Genomic DNA, 23,553 nt, shown 5'->3' with positions numbered 1-23,553 from the left:
CACACACACACACACACACACACACACACAAATAAAACTAAAAAAAACTGACTTTAGAGAATGGTCCAGAGCCCTACAAGGATGACCTCAACTAACAATATGAGCAACATTGGAAAGGCTATCTTAAATTCCCCTCCCTGATGAGATTGATGACTAACTTATCTACCATCATAGAGCCCTCATCTAGTAGCTGATGGAAACAGAAGCAGACACCCGCAGGTAAACACTGAGCTGAACTGGAATCAAGATGCAGAGAGCGAGGAGTGATAAGAAAATGCAGACAATACCAGGCTCCAGAAACCCACAGAGACAGCTGACCTGAACAAGGGGAGCTCATGGACCCCCAGACTGATAGCTGGGAAATCAGCATTGGACTGACTCAGACCCCCTGAACATGGGTATCAGTTAGAAGACCTGGGCAGTCTAAGGGACCTCTGACAGTGGAACTAGGATGTATCCCTGATGCAGGAAAGGACTTTGGGATCACATTCCCCATGGAGGGATACTCCTTTAACCTAGAGGTAAGAGGGAGGGCCTAGTCCCTATTCCAAATGACTTGACAGATTTTGTTGATCCTTCCTGGAAGGTATTAGTCTCCTTGTGGAGTGGGGGGGGGGCGAGATGGGAGGGTGGTTGGGGGGGCATGGAAGGGATCGAGAGAAGGAGGGTGGGAGCAAGAGGGAACTGGGATCTATATGTAAAATTAGAAAAAAATAAACAAGGAGTACAATTAAAAAAAATAAAATAAAATAGGAACAGCTGCCCAGGCAGGAACTATAGTTAACATATTCCTTTGCATGTATGTGGGACCATGTGACCAGTTCTTACTAGTTGACTGTGAACAGAAACATATAGGCAGTGGAGATTATGAATTGAGTGTACCTTCTCTCTTTTCTTCACCCACTGTGTAAAACAGAGTACTCTGAGGTCTCAGGAGGGATTCTAGTATTCTGACTCCCACCACCACAGTTCAATTTTGCCTTTTCTTGAATATCATGTAAAAGAACCTTATAACACATTTTATGCATTCATATTTTATATTTGTATAACTTGATATGTATTCTTTGTTTTACTATTGTGTAATAGTTGACTACATCATGTCCTTCCATTTTCTAATTGTTGAAGGGTGTTGTATCTCCAGTGTTGGCTATTATAAGTAAAGCCACAATGAGTATCTGTGTACAACTTGAAAACAAATATATTTTCAAAGAACATGTTACTTTTAGGAATCACAATACTTTATCAAATTCTTATTTTCAAACTATGTTTTATAAAATATAAAATTTTAACCTCTGTCTTAAGATAGACAAGAATTTTGCAAATGGAGTCAGAATAGTGGTTCCCAACCTCCCTAATGCTGTGTCCTATTATTATAGTTCCTCATGCTTTAGTGACCTCCTCCACCATAATAGTATTTCATTATTACTTCATAACTAATTTTGCTGTTATGAATTTTAATGTAAATACTTGATATGCAGAATATCAGAAATGACCTCTGTGAAAGGGTCTTTTGACCCTTCATGACCCACAGTTCGAGAATCATTAAGTTTAGAATCTTGGACAGGTTGTGTTCCTAATTCTTCAATCATCTCATAAATTTTCTGTTTCTCCAAAGTACTATGGTAGAAATTATGCAAACTTTCCAGTTCATACAAAGATGTAAAATTTAAATATTTCACGACAAAAGTATATTTTGTGATCCACACATTCATGATTCTCCAACAGTTTAACTATTCATTTCCACTTCAAAATTTTTTCCTACTTCTTTATAACTTTTACATAGTTCAGAAACAGGAGTATTTAGCCTGAAAAAAAGTTACATTATTAAACATAGGAATACCAGGATCAAAAATGATAAAATTATTAGCCTCTACACTGAGTAATTACTGCTTTCCTCAGCATAAACAGATATAACACATCTTCAATTAATATTCCACAACAAAACTCCAATTTAAAAATAAACAAGTTACTTAGATTTAAATGGTGCAAACAACATGAAAATAGATAATGTTAATATTTCTGCAAAGTTCAAACTTCTCACATGTCTGTCAGTGTCCATTGTTTGTAATCTGATTCTATTTTAACTCTCTATTCATCATTTATAATTTATTATTCTGATAACAGAATGCTTTCCTTTGACCAGCAGTTTGTTCATTTCTACCAATACATACTCATTAGTTTCTATTCTTTCCAGTGGTTTCTAATTCATTCATAACATTATTTATATAATGAGTCAACAGGTTTCACCAAGCTGGACATTATACTAGATTTCAAATCTAAAGCCTGGACATATTTGCCTTTTCTCTCTGAAGTACATAGTGGTCTTCTTTCTGCTGATTAGAAGTGGGGAGATGATAGATGCATCTTTCTTTCCTGCCTATGTCAAGTGGTCTTTATTTTTATTAAATTGGATTGAGGTACCATATCTTTTAATTGGTATAAGCTCGTGTCTCACATAGACATGCAGAGAAAGGGGTGCACATGGGGGTGCACATGGAAGATTGCATTACAGCGGTACACATGGAGAGGCACTCTTGGAAAGAACATGGAGGATATACATGGAGGGGATACACAAACCAGGATGCATCTCATCAAAAAAAAAAAAAAAAAAAAAAAAAAAATTAAGGTCAAATTAACCCCTAAAAAAAAAAATCAGGAAAAAAAAGTAGTAAAATTCAACATTTCTAAATTTCTCCATTCCTTTTATTATAAAAAATGCTCTGAACAAACTCAACCAGTAACAAACTTTCACCTAACAAATACTGTACATGTCACACCAACTGCCAACATATTCCAAGTCACACCTTGAATATGGAAAAGCTGAAAGCGTCTCCATTAAGGAATGGGAAAGGAGAACGACATTCACTACCACACTCTAATGAACTCATTATTAGGGTTTCACCTTATCAACTAGGCAAGCGTCACCCAAACTATGAAGGGCATAGTCTAATTTTTCCTGTTTGCAGATGAACTAATTTTGCATGAAGAAAATGCTAAACATTTACCAAGGGCCATTACAACTAATAAATGAATTCAGTAAAGCCAGGATGCATTTTTACTCTTCTGCTAAGACATGAATAAAAGATAATATCCATCATTTATGGATTTAGATTAGATGAAGAACCACAACCCATCATTTTTTCCACCAGTATCCTGAATACTGTTATTACTTTACATTACTTTTACCTAAATTCTATATTAGGAAATGAGATCAGGAAGTTTAAGATTATATGAGTTGTAAGATGGCATCTTAAATATACAGAAAAATCTATGAATGTGCAAATGTAATAATCAAGACTAATTTCTACTCAATAGGTTCTTAGACTAAACCTTCTAAGAATAGGTATAGAATCACACAAGCAGGCTTAGCTCTGTCTCCTCAGCTCCACCACTCCCAATTAACTATGTAATATATGAATTCCATTTTCAGACTAAGATTCATTATTAAGCTATCCAATAGATTTTATAAATATGCTAAATATTTAATGATGTATTTGCAGTATAAAAAAAATCAACTGTGAATGTAGTTTCTCATAAAATTAAGAAATACTGTGGGGAAAAAAACTAAAAATAATCACAAGTTTTATCCATTGTTATCATATGAAATTGTAGATAATGAATTAAGAAAAAATATTCATGATAACAGATCTGTCTTATAAACTGCACAATGCCAAATAAATAAACATATCTATTTGGGGATGGAGAAATGGCTCAGTAGTTAAGAGCACTTGCTACTCTCACAGAGAACATGAGTTAATTTCCCAGCGTCCATATCCAGTGTCTCATAGCCACTTGCAACTATGGCTACAATACAGTGCTGGTTGGTACTCTGTGAACAGCTCCCACGAGGCCATCATAAATACTCCTATGCTGTGTCCCTGTACTACAAAATAGTTAGGATATATGCAGTTTGCGGTTGTCTCTCTGCTACCTAGAACTGTTAGGACTTGCAAACACACTATCAATCTATCTAAAACCACAATTTAAAAATGTTTTAAAGAGGTTTTGAAAAAAATATGTGCTATTTGAAGCCCACCAGAACTTAAGAGAATGCATAACTAACCTTTTTCTACTGAAATGTTTTGTTGTATAGGCTATTATCATGTCTCTGTGGGACATAATTCTGATTTTGTGATTAGAAAGTGCTTGGATGTTGCCAGTGACATGCTAATAATGTATATGCTGAGTAACTGAATTCCCATTGTGGTCATTGATTGAAGGCTTATCCGTAGGCAGAAAGTTATTTTGGGATATGAATTCAGCATTTTGGAATGGCATGCATTTTATTTTTCCCTTTCTATCAGTACACACCATAAGCTATCTGTGTGCTTAGCTGAGTACCTAAATAAGTATTCCTTTGCAAAATACAATTAGAGTGAGGGCTGGAACATAAGAGTGGAACATTTTCCATTTGCATAAAGTACTGCTGTAAAAAAAACAAAAAACAAAAAAACAAGAACATAATTATAGGTAACTCATGGAAGAAAAAAAATACACATGCCTGGACATCACTGCATGTATTTGGAATATCTTATTGATGGCAGGAATAGTGGGTCTGTAGTACAGTAATTTGTTCACTAAATTTAACTGGACCAAACAGAGACTTCTAGGTCTATGAATGCCAGGTTCTTGTTAGGTCACTTATTAAATTCAATGAATTGAATTTAGGAAGAATTAAAATCCACCCCACTAGATTCCTGTTAAGACCTCTGGGACATTCTCCTTTTCCAAGGCCCGCAGAGTTCCCATGCAGCTTAATGGTGCTTCCCAGGGATCTCAAAGCAGAGAAAAATCCTCCTGAGAGCAAATGCCTCCAGCAATGCACAGTACTTGTTTTTGGAGAGCCAGTGTTGACAATGGAACTTTGAGAACTGAAGCAATTCAAGTGCATGCATGAGGTCTTTTGAGTAAAATGTTGGCTGTATTTTTTGGCGACAGCGGTAATGTGGTGGTGTGTATAGATTTTTAACTTCTAATACTCTCTATCGCCTCACACACTTGTACTGTTTTTAGTGAAACACACACACACACACACACACACACAATTCACTTTGCTTCATTAAGAGGTAATAACACCTAGGAAAACAGGGAAAAGATATTTGTAGCTAGAAGCTAAAACTTTTAATTCAGGCTTAGTTGCACTTGAGAATAGAACGTTTCAGTTTACCAAAATGAAATGTATCCACAGTACTGGGGGTTGACTCAGCTGCCCACAAGTGAGTCAATATCTGTACCAAATACATTCAGAAGACACAGGTGTACTCCTCAGCACATTTTGTATAGAAAACTTCCATAAAAATTTAGCAGTTATTTGATGAAATTGGAAAACTATAACAGCTCAATGAAATGAGAACAAGGCGGGAGGGGAAGAACAGCACTGGGGAAGTCAGGAGGAGAAGACTTTCCAGAGACAGGCTGAGGCTACTGAGAATCATGTGTGGAAAGAGGAAATCCTGGTGACATTGCCACCTACAGACAGTCATATTCACACCCTGAATATGGAAGTGCCAACCACTCAGACAATCACAGTGACACCCTGGCGGTGGGAGGACCAATCACAAGACAGATGGCCACAGTGACACACTGACCATGGGCACTGCTACCCACAGGACAGAGGCCACAGTGATTGCAATGATCATGGCAGTGCCATCAACAGGACAGATGGCAACAGTGCACACAATGACCAGCAAGTACACTGGACACTGAATAGACCTTGCACTTAAATATTATCTAGATGCAATCAAATTTCTTTGCTCACTAAATCACAAGAGTTCAAAGTATTTTACACTTTACTTATAGCCACATAACAAGGAAAAGGAAATTGAGTCAAAGTGAGACAACTCCTTGACTACCATGGATAAGTTTCCCATCTCCCAATATATTCATTGTAAATGGACAGGACTAGGATTAGAGAGTTTCTCTAAGCATGTCTGCAGAACTTCACATTGGTCTCTGAACATGTGATAACTCAGATGTAGCTGCTGAAGAACAATGCCATGGGGCCCTTTCTCTCTGTGGAAGGACCCTTTGAAAATAAACTGAATCTTAATGGAAAGGACAGAAAACAAAAGAGTAAAACTAATAAAATAGAAGTAAAACTAATAAAATAGGAGTCCTGCGATCCAGACAGGTAAAACAACTGGACAGCAGTGTTCCAAGGGAGGCCACTGGAACTCTGAGACCTTTCTCCCATTCCTCATGATAAACATCTCTTTGCATGTGTTCTGTTCCATATCTTTATTCCATTGTCTATCCATGAGGACCAGTTATTCCTTTACCAATGTTGCTTAAAGCCAACTGGACCTGCCTGTTTCTTCAGGGTTAGCTGGGGACACAAAGTAGGGAGTTAGGTATTTCATAGTTTGAATTAGATATTGAACCACTTTTAACACACACACACACACACACACATACGGTACTGTGATGGACACATTGCTGTTTATAGGTGAGCAAGGGAAAACAACTTTCTAATCAGTATGTTTTCATCTTCCTGGTGATTCTCCTTGGGATTGTACTTTAAATGGTTTATTATAGGATGCCTGGAGTCTGTTGACCCTCCTCATAAAAGTCTTTCAGTAAAGGTAAACATCAGTACTTCACTCAACTGAATCTGGAATCAAAACTTATATGGTGACCAATTTTCTGCCCAGGTACTTCTTCCTGTGTGAATATTTTTTAAAAGAATATTATTATTCTCATCAACAACTAATTATTTTTTCCCCAGACCTTCACTGAACTTTTCCCCCTTTATGTTACTGGTGTCATCAGATACAATTTAGATAATTACCAACCAGTATCACTGTGAACTTGTAAGGAGAAAATAAGCTATTCTTAAAATGTTATTAATTCTAATGGGCCACCTAGGTCAAGATCGGGAAATGTTTGCTGGGGATTGGACTGGTTGGTGGTATTGCAGGCTAAATAGTTAATGTGATTTTCTCATTTAAAATTTAATTAACACCGGGATTTAGCATACTGGAGAATCTTTGTGGCACATTTCCAGTTCGCAGTAAATCCTCTTGGCCTCCCTCCTGCCAAAGCAGATTCTGAAGGATGGAGTATATGGATGCTGACTGGCCATTTCCTTTGTTTCTAATAGAGTGAGTTTTGGCCTAAAGGTCACAAGGTTCAAATGTCTATCAGAGAACAAACATTTGGCAGAGGGTGACACAGATAATACAGACATATTTCAAAGGTAAAGTGGGCCAGGGTCCATCTAATATATGTTCATGGGTCATCATATTTTTCGGTTGGATTTCCTCCAAAAATCAGTCAACAGTCAACGCTTATTGATAACTAAATGCCCAATCTGTGAATGACCCATGTTTGTTGAAACTAAATCACATGTTTGTTTGATAGTCTAGCATTAAAGCACTTCCTCAAGGCCAAGATAACTTTAGAATCATCTTTTGTAGCCTTGGAAAGACATGTTTTTAAATCACTAAATAACTGTACTCAGGAACCACATATAGATACATATGTACGTAAGTATATGTTCCATGTGAATATGTGGACAATAGCTACATGCAGATAATTTGTAACTGTATACATGTACAGATATGTACACTAGACAAATGTGTGATGCATATGAACACATGAGCAGGAATGTACACATGTATATGTACACATGTACAAATATATAGAGTAGACACATGTAGACATGAATCTATATGTACACATGTGCAGATATGCATACAGTAGCCACATGGAGATATATATATATATATATATATATATATATATATATATATATATACACACAGTGACCACATGCAGATGAGTTCTTGTATGTACACACCCACAGGTATTATCTAGTAGCCACACATGAAAAAGTACATATATGCAGATATGTAAGTATATTAGCGAGCTGAGGAAAATTTTCAGGTCAATTCATCACAACCATTATCCTTCTTCTCAGGACCAATCAGATGCTTTGAAAGAATTATTTCATTGAGAATCATGAAGAGGCACTTGAAAAGTCAGGGAGGATTATTTTCCATAAAAGTTTCCAATGGGAGTGTTCTAAATCGAGTTGTTTTCTCCATTATTTTATGTTTGATATTTGATACTAATTTTGTAAACGCATCATTTTCAAAATTTTACAAAACAAAATTGCACAATGTTTGTTTATAACATGAAAGAGAAGGTAATTTTACAAAATTTATTTAAGTATTACTATTTTCCAAAGTTCATGTTTCTGAAATATTATTCCTTCAATATATAGTGTGTATTGGAGAAGAGAATATATTGGATATATATGTAGGCCAGTGTGACAAAAATAGCATTATTTTATAATCTTGAAACTCATAGTGATAAGAAATATATTAGCTTTCCTGAAAGGGATAGAGTTAGATGGGTGCCCTGACTTGCAACAGAACAGGGGGAAAAAGAGAAGGCAGAGTCAAAAATCTTTCCAAGTAGAGGAAAGAACATAAAAGTCCAGTGCAGTAGATTGTTTTGTCAAGAGAAAACAATCCTCAGTAAGTCTTAAGGTCAGTGCAGACATCTTTCTTCTACTATGAAGGTAGAAGATATGGCAAAGTTCTCACACCAATTGAAAAGAAGAGAATAGGACCAGAACTGAGCCAAGCTACAAGCCTCAAGAGGCTTGCCCCACAGTGGTCATCCTCCACCACTCAGGGCCCACATCCCAAATAATCAGTCATGGCTACGACAATATCATCAAACTCATTCAAAACTATTAATGAAGGAGGAATAGGTAGGTTCAGTGAGTATTGTACACAATCTATACTTTCCTCAAGCTCTTCCTTTGAAGTTTTAACTCTTATTTTCTTTACAAACTTGGGACAAATGAATGGCCTCCTTTAATGTGATTTATAGAGATTTTGGAAGAGTCTTAAGCAATGATCCTCATTATTTCTTCCCAAGTGGACGAGTAGAGATAAACTTTAGACTCGTAAGTGTCATCTCTCTGAGGATGTCATTTCTTGTTCTCCCTCTCTCTCTCTCTCTCTCTGTCTCTTGGTGCGCACACACAAATACACAGACACACACTCGTAAAACTTATGTCAATAGACAACAGATTACATCACATTCCCTCAAGTCCTAAATTAAATTAAAATTTTCCACTTGATAACTACCTTAACATAAAAAAAAAAAGTAGGCATGTTTTGAATCAAGTTAGTAACTTGCATTTAGCAAATGCCAGCAAGGCTGTGGGTGTTTAAGTTGAAGTGGAGTGATTCCCTGAAGAGATAACATTTGAGATTTACCTTGCTGGCAAATGTCAGCATGCTTTGTTACTTTTCAATTTACATTATGTTGTTAAATTTTCAATGTTCTTGAGCACTGGTAAATTGAACTTTTGATTCAGGTTTAAGGGCAAACTTCTCTTATGAGGAGAAACCTCTTGAAATATTCAGAAATAGTTTCAGAGTAGTTATGGTTCCTTTTAATTTTTACATATTTGAGATCTTTAGTTGACAAAAAAGAATATATAATATGTAGTGTTGTTTAAGTAACAGTTACACAGTAGGATTTAGTCACATAGTAATAGTAACACTGTTACTGGTAAAAATTACTTCAAATAGCATGAATAATTTTTATAATTTAGACTAGTGTGCCTTTGTCCAATGGTGGACAATTTATGTCATGGAATCTTTAAGGATGGAATGTCTTCCCTGTCACAACAAAGGCAAGCAGTGACAGGACTTGGAATTTTATTGGTAAGAATATTAAAGGAGAGATGCTTGGATGGGGACAGCCAGAGTCAAGCTGTAGAATTATTTGTTTCTTACCTCCTATACTTTGACAAGTAAGCAGAATAGTAGCAATAGCAGTTTAGCTGATTTTTATATATCTCTAAGAGATAAAATTCCTTTGTAGCAAAATCTATAAACACATGCATATTTTATTCAGAAAGCATTTACTTCTATTTTATTTAATATAACTGAATCATTTTAATCACTTTGCCACCCCACAAATATCAATGCAATTGGCAGTTATTGAAACCATTAAAAAAAAAAAGTAACTCACACCATCGAAAACTATCTCTGCAAGCACATTTTTAAGTCATGAAAAGTCTGTATTTGGAATTCAATGTCCATTTCAAACACTATGTTTATTATTATATATTAAATCTACCTTTGTGGAGTGCTGGGGGTCAAACTGAGGACCCTACACATGAATCAATCTACCTCCCAACTACACTTACAGCTCTTTTTATGATACTGTTTTGAGAAAGTATCATTCCAAGGAATCCAGGCTGGTCTCAAACATGCCATTCTCCTGTCTTGGATTTCCAAGTTCTGGGAGTACAGCTGCCCACATCCACATCTATACGACTGGCAGCTTTAAGGGTTATACTATATTTTGTTAATTGTCTATGTTAAAACTGCATTTAAGGTAATTTTAAATTGATAAATTGAATTTGATTAATAACATAACACCATATATGCTTTGTAAATGTAAATTATATTTTTCTCTATGTCTCTTGCTGAGTTAGGCTTTTGCTCTTAACAGTCTTCAAATGAGTATCAAGTGACAGTGAATGAGCTATTTGTAGACTCTTCCTTGTCCTTTGATATGCTTACCATCTGCTTTTATAAATAATTGATTATAAAATAAATAAATAAATGGTTATATTAGATCTTCATAATCTGTAATAAATGTAGTTACTAAATTGTTAATTCATACATTTCACAACAAAAAGCTAAAGGCAGAAGAGTGTTACTTTCAACTAGGAAGGCTCTGGGATATATTTTTCTATCTATCTCTAGGAAAAAGATATACATGGATATATTTTAGTTAGTTGGACAGTTTCAAGTCTTAGAAGTTTTGAGAACTGTCTATGAAAATCTAGCTTCTAGAAATCTTCTAACAGATTCCAGTAGTGCTCACTGTGTCTAAGGATCATACACAGTCACAGTGCTGTGTTCCTGGGCATCAGTATGAATCTTCTAGTGATTGGGCATAACTGAATTTGTCTGTCAGTCAACTCCTTCATGCATCCTTGGAACCAAGCCCTTCATTCTGTGTGCTCTTTCATAGTGACAGCTGGAAATAGAGGCTCTCACTGTTGCTTGCTGAAATCACCAGGAATCTTTCTGCTTCTTTGATTTACAAACACCCTTCACACACTTCTTGCTTCTGGGCAATAGGAAGTGAGTTCTTAGGTTTTACTTCTGCACCTTTTAATATACTGAGGACTAAGTTTTAAGTCAGTTAGCTGGATATGAAGTCAGCTTCCTCCCACCACAGTGCAAAGGCGTGTGTACCCTGTTTCTCTGCTTGTCAGTGAAATGGGTATGGGGTGCAGCATAGACACTCTCATCTGAGCACGTGTCTGCTGTGAACACCGTCTGTGTTTTGACATGACCGTACAGAAGGCCCAACTCTGTGTGGTTCTGTCCCAATTACATGTCCAAATATAAAAAGTTATTGCATACATGCTAACTTACTTAGAGTTTGACCCCGGAATGCAGGAATGACAAAGTCCTAAACACGAGAAAGGAACAAAGGAGAAACTAATTTTCTTTGATTACCAAAGGATCTAAGTGGTATTTGAGAGGGTAGGCTCTGAAGTACTTAGGCCTGGCTTCACAATTATACCTGCATTTATTAATTTTAAGTATGAAATACAGTTTACTCGTTTGAAAAATATATTATGGATATTATGTTATTATTTTTAATTAAATTATATGATACAGTTGAATGCCAACACAAAATCTAGGTCATAGTAAGAATCAAATGTCTAAGAAGGAGCAAAGAGCTAAACTATTGAAATTTAGTTTGCACACAATGATACTCTAATATCATGGCATAATAAAATGTTAAAATGTACCTATGAAAATTTGAAATCAAGTAGCCATTTCAATAAGATAATTTAAATATCGCATAAACTCACATGAATGCCCAATACTTTACACTTTTTTTATACTGGTAAAAACACAGATTTAATGGACTGAATGTCTGTGTAACTTCAAAATCCATGAAGTGAAAATCTACAACCCCCAAGTGATAGTGCTTTGAAATAGGGCCACAGAGTTAAACTGATTATGTCATAAGGGTAGAATGCCTGTGACTGAATAAGCAGAGCCAGGCTCTGCCTCTCTATAACATGAGGATGTATCATGACAGTGGTTGTGCACAATCAGGTGAGAAGACTTCCAGCCCTGGACACAGCTACCCTCATTCTGAGCTTTCCACACACCAGAACTTTGAGAGAAATAATTGTCTAATCCTTGGCCTTGGTCGTTCTTTTATGGCGATCCAAGATAACAGTGAGAATTCAGAGTTTAAAATTTACTACTTTATCCATTTAAAACATGCAATTAAGTGAGTGTACCTGTTCTCCATACTGTAGTCATGAATGACCATCTTCTATTTCCTGAGCTGTCTAATTACCCCAGCCCAGTGTCCACTAAACACTCTACTTCCAACCTTGCTTTTCCTCAGCCTTTGGTAGGTGTGGTTATCTATTTTGCATCTGTGTGTTTGCCTATTCACGGTTACTAGGTCAAACAAACCTCAAGCAGTGTTTTCTTCTTTTGTGCTTTTCTCATTTAACATATTTCTGAAGCTCATCTATTTTACATCATCTATGATGATGTCAATCCTTAAAACTAAATCATACTTTATTGCATACACATACCATACTTGGCATGTCCATTTATCTGCCAGTGCACAGACGGCCTCTTACGATAGCCTCCCTCTGTCTATCAGGAAAGATGCATTTGGGGGTATTTGTGAGATAGTATCTACTCTCATATTTTACCTTCAATTAGTTTTACATATTCCTAGAACTAGAATTTCTGTATTATAAATTGAATCTGTTTAACTTGTTACAAAGTGGCCACTACTTGATGTACCTTCTCACCAGCAATAGCCAAGCTCCTAATGTTGTCATATTCTAGCCAGTGTTTATTTTGCTAGTTTTCATATTAGCTATCTTACTCAATATAAAGTGATCATTTTATGCAAATTTAATTTGCATTTGCTGATAAGTAGTGACATAACTTTCTATACACTTTTGACTGTGCATACTTCTCAAAAAAAAAACTACTTACATTTCTGACTGCCTTTGAATTGTGTTGTCTTTATTGTTCAATTACAAGGGGTCTTTAAACACTATGTATATTAAACTCTTAAAAAAAATTACAGACATCTCCTACCATTCTGTAGGTCATGTATTTGCTTAGTTCATATAGTTCTTTGACTCCCAAAATAGCCTTTATGAAGTTCAATTCATTCATTTTTATATTTTTGAGTTTGATTTTGATATTGTTATCTTCTTCCCTTACCCCAGTGCTATAGATTCAACTTAAGGAGGTCCTTGTTCATGATAGGCTAATCCTCTACCACAGAGCTATCTCAGCCTGGGGTATTATGGCTTGTTAATCATTCTAGTATCTCTATGTTCCATTCTCCATACATAACCTTTTCCCCCCTTTGGCTATATTTCATCATTTAACATCTCATAACAAACACAGGAAACACAGCTTACTCTGTCTTGAATTCTGTGGCTTCTTCTGATGGTAGTAGGATGTGTGTGTGTGTGTTTGTGTGTGTGTGTATGTGTGTGTGTGTGTGTGTAGTGTGTGTAGCGTGTTCTTGTTTGTGTTCTTATATGCAGATATTAGTGAGTTCTTATATATGCAGGTATTAGTGAACGTGTGTGTAGTGAGTGTAAAAATGAGAGGACAACCTTAAAAGACAGTACTTCCTATATATTGCCTGTACTATTTTCTGAGACAGGGCTTCTTAGCAGGACTAGAATTGGCCAAGTAGCCCAGAATGGCTGGCCAGTGACACCCTCAGCCCAAAGTGCCCCTCCTTTTCCAGCATTTTTATTATGAATATACACTACATGGCTTTTTTACATGAGTTGGTAAAGTCAAACTCAGGTCCTAATGGTTACTTGGCAAGCACTTTGTAACTGAGAAACCGCCTCAGCACTAAAGTGACCTTTCTCTACAAAAGGCTTTCCTCATGCCTCACACTTCTTAGAGTAAACTCTGTGTCAACATTAGAGAATAAGTGGTACAACTGTTCAAGCAAACAAGCAACCCCAGTAAGATTTATTCCATAAGGGAAAAGTGCTGTGAAAACATGTGTACATGGATTCTATTGGTATTCTAGATTCCTCATGTATTAAAGTGATAAATCAATCATGTGTAGAGTGACCATGCATTCAACTTTACCAGCAAAAACAAACAACAACAAAAACAAAACAAAATAAAAACCCATGATTCATCCAAATTTGTTGCTTGATATTTTATAGTTAATATGATCTCTCACTTCTCTACTTAGTCTACATGTCATCTGGGCAGTGAGAAGGCATCAAGTTGGTCATAAAGTTTCCCAACTCTCCTCCAGTAAGAAAAATACATCAATCTATATTTCTTTTTTGTTGCATGAATGAAGCCATTGCTAGATTTAAAAACATTCTTCACAATAGAAATGGGCAAAGATAAATGCTGTGCACATGTGTACCAGGATGAATCATAAAGTGAATTGAATTGTACCCTCTTCCTGTAGTGTATCAAAAGGCAACCAAACAAGAGGAATTTACCACTGAACCATAGTAATCTACATTGGTCAAACCTAGTAGTCTTTTTCATTCATCCCACTTGCACAATCCAGAATGTCTATGTCCAGAAAAGGTTACAGATTGCATTCCACAGACAGCACCAGTATTTGATAGAGTAATGAATTAAGACCCTTTACGGAGAGCCAGCACTACCCTTCTGCCTCCTTGAGGTTTCTGTAAGAGTTTTCCCAAAGCAGAAAATGCTATAGACATTTTATTTCATTTCATTTTCTTTACACAAACTAAGAGCCTCGTGTAGCAGGGAGACAATAAAATGTCCAGAAGTAAGGGTGATGAGCATACTTATCACCATTCTATGTGTATGAGAGAAAATCTAACATGTTCTAAATGAGAAGAAAAATCTATGAATACTAAAACCATACTTAATCTTTCACTGGCCATTAAAAGAACCACTTCTATATATTTGCTAAAGGCTTAATAGTATAAAATCTTTTTGCAAGATACACTTTATTTTGCCATAAGACATCATTGCCAGGGTAATTCTGATAGATTTTTAATTTAAAGTTAAATATTGGAAGAATAATCTGTTTCAGAGGGATATATATATATGCACCTGTGTCACTGAAATCACAAAATACAACCAAATGCTTTAAATGTCTTTTAGTAAATGAGCCCACCATATTTTATATAGTGAATTTATATAGGCTTAAAGACACATAATGAATATTATATATTGATTGGTAGGGGAAGAAAAGATAGCACATTTATCAAAAAATATTTTATTATCTGTGTCTTCAAAACAGAGTAGATAGCATTGTTCACATTCCCCTAAGCCATTTAAATGTGTAGACAATTTCTGCCACTGAATAAGATATGTAATAGACATCATTAAGCTTCGAAGTCATCTGTAGGCATGCCCATCCCTGGTGGCTTTTAATCAGCTACCTTTTGTCTTCTATGAGCCTGGGCTTTGCAACCTAACTCATGTATCACACGTATTTCTGATAAGATTTTTATCAGAGTAATCAGTGCTGGGAGCATGAGTGATTGTTTTACAATAGATTAGTTCAATGATGTATTCATAAACTATTTGATACCAACATGCTGAAGTCTCCCTTGAAAATATATGCTATAAGCTTTAAAGTGTTAAAAAGAAGCAAATAGCATAAGAAAGCTCTAACACTCTGATGACAATATACAGTATTTCTGGTAGAAGATAAGATGGAAAGTAATCTTTGGGGGAAAACACATTTTTTATTGAAAGTTAGCATATAATGTTCTCCAGATTAATGCAATCTTTATTTTAATTCAGTCACTGGTCCCAAGAGAGAGTCTCAGACATCACCACTCTGGACATTTATTCACATTACAAGAAATGAAAAAAATAATCTCCATTGTGATAGGAATATAAAATGGGAAAAATCAATTTCTCATCACTGTATCATCTTTGGTTTTCTTTTTCTTGGGATAGTATAGCTTTTTAAGTAGGTATGGGTACATTTAATCTGTGTCATTATCATGGAATAATAAAATGTAATTTATATTTAGGGGAAAAATAAACACTCCAGTGACCACAAATGGTACTGTGAATTCTGCTTCTCAAAATAACTGTGTGTACTGGCCTTTACCCTCTTTGTGCTATTAAGTAGGATACAGCTAGAAGATGGAAAATTCAGGAGAACTATAATATCCCAACAACAAAAGAGATGAACTAGGCCGAAAATATAATGTGTTCACTCAGTTTTCTCTCTCTTTCAAGAGAATGTCATGTCAATAGACAAAAAAATCCTCTGATCACATCCTCCATATTTCCTACCACATAATTAGAAAGATGCACTTCTGAAAGTTGCTGCAAAGATGGAGATGTCCACACTGAAAGAAAACAAGAGGAAGGAAAAGAAGTTGAAGGTTGGGATTTGAATTAAAAACATTGTATTCACCTGTAGCTTTAGACTCCCAGTATCAATGTGATCTGATAAGATCTTACTAGGTTTTTCCTTGTGGACCATGCACCAAGGTATTATATATGGTGTTATTAACCTGTGCTATAATTTAGCAAATTGTACTTGTTATTTTTTTCTAAGACTAGCATTTAAATAACTTCAAGGTTACTGGAAAACCAAAAGAAGTATTATTTCATGACAATCTTGGTCTCTTGAATGTGCAGAACTGGAGTATGCCTCCAGAAACTCCTCAGAGTTTAGTTTCTCTTCCATTTAACAAGGATTTGTCATGATGGTCTCATTATTGAGAGATACTTCTTCATATGAAACTGTCTGCACACATCTGTGACATACACAACTCTAATCATGGCCTGCATCACAAAGACCATGTCAATAGATGTCAAACTACAATGTAAATACCACCTTGTATAACCACTTTATTTAATGCTATTTGTTTAGACAGGGAAGAACTTTGAAGATTTATAGTACTTACTAATTGATATTGTACACATTAAAGAAATATATGGTTGTGATTCCTTAACTACATATTATGCTCCAACTGTCAATGCTCACAACTGAATGCAGAATTCATGAAGATTAACTTCCTATCTATTTCACTCACCAGCAATTTTTGTGTTCATGTGTGAGTGTAGAAGTGTGTATGTATACTATACAAAATGCTATTTAAACAAATATAAAGAATTGAACAATTTTCATCAGAACAAATGGACTTTGGTTTAAGAAAAAGTATAGCAAAATCTAGTAAATTTTAGTCTTTGATGAATTTTTCTCTCTTATCCAAAGGAAAATTTACAACAGAAGTAATAAACATAATACTTTTAAAGAATTTGTTGATTTTTTTTCCTTTCCAGTTTATGTTTCTCAAGAAAAACCAATATATTGTCTCATCATTTAAAAATGGTTGAGCCTTCCAAACAAGAATGGGATAAATCTCATTAAGCCAGTAGTTGACTGATTTGAAATGTGACTTAAGTCCTGTAGTGAGTCAAATGGAAGCAATCATAATCAATTTTTCAAGGAGATAATAGTCTAGTGATAGTCACAGAGAAAAGCACTCTGAAATATTTGTTCAACCATAGAAACTATCTCAAAAGGCCACAATGAATAAAAATAATAGCAAATGTGTGTGAGAAATTGCTAAGATGAGGGTAATGTTTTGCACAATTTTAATACATTTGGGATGGGGTCATTGGCCTCACTAACTTAAACAGATGTTTGAACCATATATTTAGCTAACATGAGACAGACATGGCTACTCCAGACTTCCTAACCTGTGGACATAACTTGGTCCACAGTCCAAAAGTTTGCCTTCCACTTTATGGAAACTCTTAAGTAGACAATGTATTACATTTAATGAAGCACAAAAGATTTCATGGAAATTGTCTAACTGCTCAGTATTGTTCTGGAGTTACTGAGATTTTCTGCAGTTGCCCTTGGTCATGATCTCTGCACATTTCATGACCCCTAGTTTGTTTTTCCCAAAATACTATTTGCATTTTTTAAAGTTTCATACATTCATACAGTGTAAATTGACCATGCATATTCACCACTATATCCCTCTTACTTACCCCCCCCAGTGTCCTTCATTCTTTCTCCTTCCCAACTTCATGGTATTAATAATGCCTTGAATGACCAAGGAGATACTCAGACACTTGTTCTTAATCTCTTAAGAACACTTGTTCTTAATCTCTACCGGAAGAACCAAATTTGGCTCACAGCAACCACTTCAGGCAGTCATATCCATCTGCAGTTCCATCTCCAATAATCCAAATCACTCTTGGATTCCTCAAACACACACATACATACACATACACACACACACACACACACACACACACACACACACACACACACACACACACAAATAAATAAAAATCCTTGAATAGAAGTGGTGATACTCACATGCACATGAGATGAGTGTAGGGCATCCACAAACTACCAAGATGCTCATTTCTAAAGAGAGTGAGTGTCTCTCTGTCTTTCTGACCCCACCTCATCAGCCATTGGCTGCCAAATGTTCCTCCAAAAGAGGCTGGTCCTTAGAGACTCATCCCTATCTCTGAAGGAATTCTGGTTTGACTTTGTGCAGATAGCCATAGTTGCTGTGAGTTGGTTCACACAGCACCCGCATCATATTTAGAATGCAGAGTTCAGTGAGTATTTCCAAACCAAAATCAGTTTTAAAACCTAATGTGTGACTTGTTATTCCATTGCTTTCCTTTCTGTTCAATTTCAGAAATAGAATATAAAAGCCTGTGAGACTTTCATGTATGCTTCCAATTTACTTTTGTTATCCACAGAATAAAAACCAAATTGAAAAAAAAATTAATCAATAGAAAACCTTTTTCCTTACAAATGTTTCCATATTTTGTATCTGTTATCCATTTTTATTCTTTTGCCATATTGAGTCCATCAGTGTGATTGTCATGGGTTAGTTCAAGCAATAGGCATGAGGTGGTCATTAGAGTGCAACCCTACCACCTGAGACATCTTTATGTTTTTCATAGCGGTTGTCATAATTAGATGAAAAGAATTTAAATCCTGTTTGCTTTGGTCAAATTTGTGCCTCAATCACTTTATACTTCTGGGGAAATGGCATATTAGCTTAAGGAGAAAGTAGCCAATACAGAAGCAGCTAAGGTAGTTAGAGAAGTTTGTGTAGCTATCATGTCATTTCCCATCATCTCTTTTCTCCTTTTTAAGATCTAGCACAACAAACTTGATGGAGCTCAAAAAAATTAAAAAAAAAAAATAACCAGGAATGGACCAATCTTCAGATCCACAATATAGCTAGATTATTTGGAGAGCTACTTGGTAGTAGAGTCAGAACACTATTAAACTGATCACGTGAAATTGAGGAATTCTCAAACTTTCCACACTGTTTAATATTGAATAAAAGATACAGGCTTCCAGTTAAATATCTGACTTGATGACTATTGTGCTCCTGTACTGTCTTGCTCTTAATGCCAGAAGATACAAGAGATCTATTGATTGCTTATTTTCCTGTTCAATACTCTATTTCCTCTATGAATATGAACAGTTCATTTCTAAATTCTCTTTGTCTCAAGTCTTACATTGATGCATAGCTATTGTAAGATATGTCATACATATATATTTTATACAATATTATATCATAATATATAATTAATTTAATCCATATCTGTATGTTTCTTATAATATTTTATTATATTATAATTTGGAAATACAGAGAAATATTTTTTTCATGTTGTGGGAAGATAAAGAAGCAGTAAATAAATATAGGAACTTCAGAGACCACATAGTATGTTTCTTTCACTGAAAACAAACTGGGAAAAGCAAAGAAAATGAATTATTGCATTATCTTAACAGAATCTGTGTAGTTCTTTCAAATAATATTAAAACTGAAATCTGAAAGAATAAAATCTTTGGAGGACACTATAATGAACACTAATGCCCATAGCAAAGGACAAGGGAAAATTCAGAGAGCAGAGCAGGAGAGTCCAAAGCCCACCCTGATGAAGAGATACTCTTCTCTCAGTGAGTGAAACCTAGAGAGTCTAAACATTAGCTTAAGAAAAGGAACCCAGAAAGTCCACAATGCACTTTCCTTAGCCTACAAGTCAGAGGGGAGAGACAAGCAGAAACAAAACAAAACAAAAACAACAACTAGAAAAACCTTCCCTCATTGTCATATTATAGATAAATACTAAGTGGGACAAGAAAAAGCATCTGCCCAGGCAAACTTACCTACTGCAATCTCAGGAGATTTCTCAACAGGAATAAAAAGTATGTGTGGAACAATACTTTTTCCTTAAGACTATCTTCAATAATTGAAGAAGAACTAAACCTTTTTCATGATACACACAACATAAAGATTCTTGGGTGCTAAACCAGTACTCCAGACAATTCATGAAGGAATGTAACACTGGAGGAGGAGGTCACCACATTCTTACACTACAATGAGAATAAAGTCACTAGAGCATTAAACAATAGAACTATGAAAAGTAACATGAACAATGAAGTGATTGGAATTAATATACATCTTCCAATAATAATTCAGAATGTTAACAGTCTCAATTTCTACTCAAAAGATTCAGACTGGCAGCTGGGTTCAACCCAGGATCCATCTCTGTTGCCAGCCAGAAAAGTACTCCTGGTAAACACAGAGCACAGTCTTAGAGAAAATGGGGCTTTAAAAAGAATCTCCAACTAGACCATCCTGATATCTAATGTTCTCATCCCCCACCCCACCTAGGAGATCTTATCTATTTTTCCTCCCAAGGATGGTCCATGTGACCCTCTTAGGGCCCTCCTTATTCCTAACTTCTCTGGAGCTGTAGGTTGTGGTCTAGTAGTCCTCTGTTTTATATCTAGTATACACTTAAGAGTGAGTATATACCATTTTTGTCTTTCTAAATCTGGGTTACCTTACTCAGAATGTCTAGACTGACAGGGACAGCTGGGCAGCCTGCATGGGACTGAACCAGGCTGTCTGTGTGACCACTTGCAGTGGGACCAGGATCTATTCCTAGTGCATGAACTGGTTTTTAAAGCCTATTCCATATGGTATGTGTGTGTGTGTTGGGGAGGAGTAGCTTTGTCACACCCCAACTGAATGTATCAGGCTTTGTTGACTCCCCATGGGAAGCCTTACCCTTTCTGAGAAAAGGATAGGGGTGTTTTAGGAGGAAGTGGGGGAGGGGGGAAGAGAAAAGGGAAAAGGGACTGTGGTTAGTATGCAAAATGAATAAAAACCATAAAATATCTGCTTATTCATATAAAATGCCTATTTTCCTTTAAAAACAAATAAGTAAATTGATGATGATAATAGGTAGATTAGATAATAGACAGAGTTATATAGATAAAAGAAATGACAAGAAAACAGAAGTAGAAATCAAGCAGTTGATATTAAATCAACAGTTAATAAAATAAACCTTCAACTCAAATTTTATGAGAAGAGATAAAGGATTGACTTATGTGTAGGAAGAACAATCCCTCAAAGAGATATTATAATTCTTGGTTTTCTTCCTTTCAGTTGCCCTTTTTATACATAACATTTTTATTGATTATATGAGAATTTCACATCATAAACTTGGATTACTTTCACTTCCCAGTCCTCTCACAGTCACTCCCTCACCTTGTGACCTCCCCAAAACAAAATAAAGGGAGGAGTAGGAGAAGGGAGGAGGAGGAAGACTATGACCATGACGACACAGAAGTTCAATTTGTGTTGCCGTTATACTCACTGGAGGAGCATGGTCAAACTCCCAGTAGCCAGCCCCTTAAAGAAAACAGAGCCCTTCTCCACCCACACCCTCGTCAGAAGCCATCAGTTGAGGAGAACTACACTTCAGCATTGTTGTCACAATTTTTAAGAGTTCTCTTCAATGGCTTTCTCTCTAGGATATTACTTTTGGGGTGATAGGGTTGCCACAGAGGCTTCTATGTCTGTCTTTCTCAATGGTGGTATGCAGTCATTGATAACCCTGCAAAAGTAAACTATTTGCTCTTTCTGGTCAGCAGGAATATGGATCATGGCTTTCCATATGGTTTCTGGTGATGGCACAGGCTGTGGGCATGCTACACAGAGTGCTAGAAAAACAAAAGAAAAACAAAAGAAAAAACCTATTGTTTGGTTGTTGAAGAACAGAAAAAAAAATTAGTGGGTAATGTCTAAATCCCACTCTCATCACCTGATGGCTCATCCAGAACCAAAAGAAATGTCAAAGTAAAATGGCATTCTTATAGCAAACGGTCTTAGTTTTCCAAACACTGTAAAGTGCACATTGTTTTCATCAGTACATAGAATTTTATCTAATATAGATAAATAGGACACATAATAGGACACAAAACAGGTCTTAAGCAAATATGAGAAAACTGCATAACGTCTTGCCTTCTGTCTGATCATAATTGAATAAACGGGAAATCAATGGAAGTTGAGACAGAGAAAGTAAGAGAACCCCATGGCAATCAAACCAAACACTTCTTAATCTTGAAGGAGGGGTGGAAGGAATCAGCAGTGAAATTGAAAACTTCTAGAAGTAAATAACAATAAAACACAACATATCAGACCTTGCTGAGTTTAAGGAAAAAAGTTCTGAGAGGGAAGAAGATAACTATAAATGACTACGTTAAAGAATCAGACAAGTCTCAGATTGATACTTCAAGGCCTTAGAAAAACAAAAAGAAGCTAAACCCAAGATTGATGATTATAAAGAAGAATAAATGTCAGGACAGTAATTAATAAAATGGAAATTAAAAGAATATTTCAAAGTAATAATGAAACAGTCTTAATTTTTAAAGATAAGCAAGACTGGCAAATGCTTAACACTAAACAAAAGATGGGGAAGACATAAAGTAATGCAATTTGGGATGAAAAGGTATGTCATACAGAAAACAGATTTATTGGGCATTTCCAAAATATTTATACTACTATAATTGGAAAATAAAAATGTTGGTACATTTTTAGATGCAATACCCTGCCAGGAACAGGCCATACTAATCAACCATGCATTTCAAAGAGGAATGAAACCTCTCCAAACTCAAAGGTCAAGGTCCAGGCATCTTAAAATTCAATGCTGAGCGTTCATAGACATCTAATGAGTGAGCGCTGAAGTCCCTCACAGTATCCCATGAAATGAAAAAGGAGCAATACAAACTTTGCTTTATTTATGTATACATTTGAAAACAATTTTTCCATATAATATATTCTAACCACAGTTTCTCCTCCCTCATCTCCTCCCCAATCCTGTCAATCTCCAAGCCTTCTTTCTCCATTTAGAACACAAATAGGCAAAAATCAAACTAATCAGAATAAAAAAAGAAAAGAAGTAGCATGTAAAGCACATACACACACACACACACACACACACACACACACACACACACACACTGCCCTGAAGCTTTGTGTATAAAAAGTTTCTTCACACTGATTTCATTTTCATTGGTTATATTTTGGTGGTGATTCTGCACCCCCATTTACCTGTGATCTCCCCACACCTCCACTCCCCCACAACTCACACCCTTTCTATCTCTTAGGAAAAAAATGCTTTAAACCAAGGCTGGTGAATTGGCTCAGGGGAGTAAATATGCTTACCA

Source organism: Phodopus roborovskii, unplaced genomic scaffold (genome assembly GCF_943737965.1).
Source record: "Phodopus roborovskii unplaced genomic scaffold, PHOROB, whole genome shotgun sequence".
In the NCBI taxonomy this organism is placed as follows: Eukaryota; Metazoa; Chordata; class Mammalia; order Rodentia; family Cricetidae; genus Phodopus; species Phodopus roborovskii.
This window is presented reverse-complemented; position numbering follows the sequence as displayed.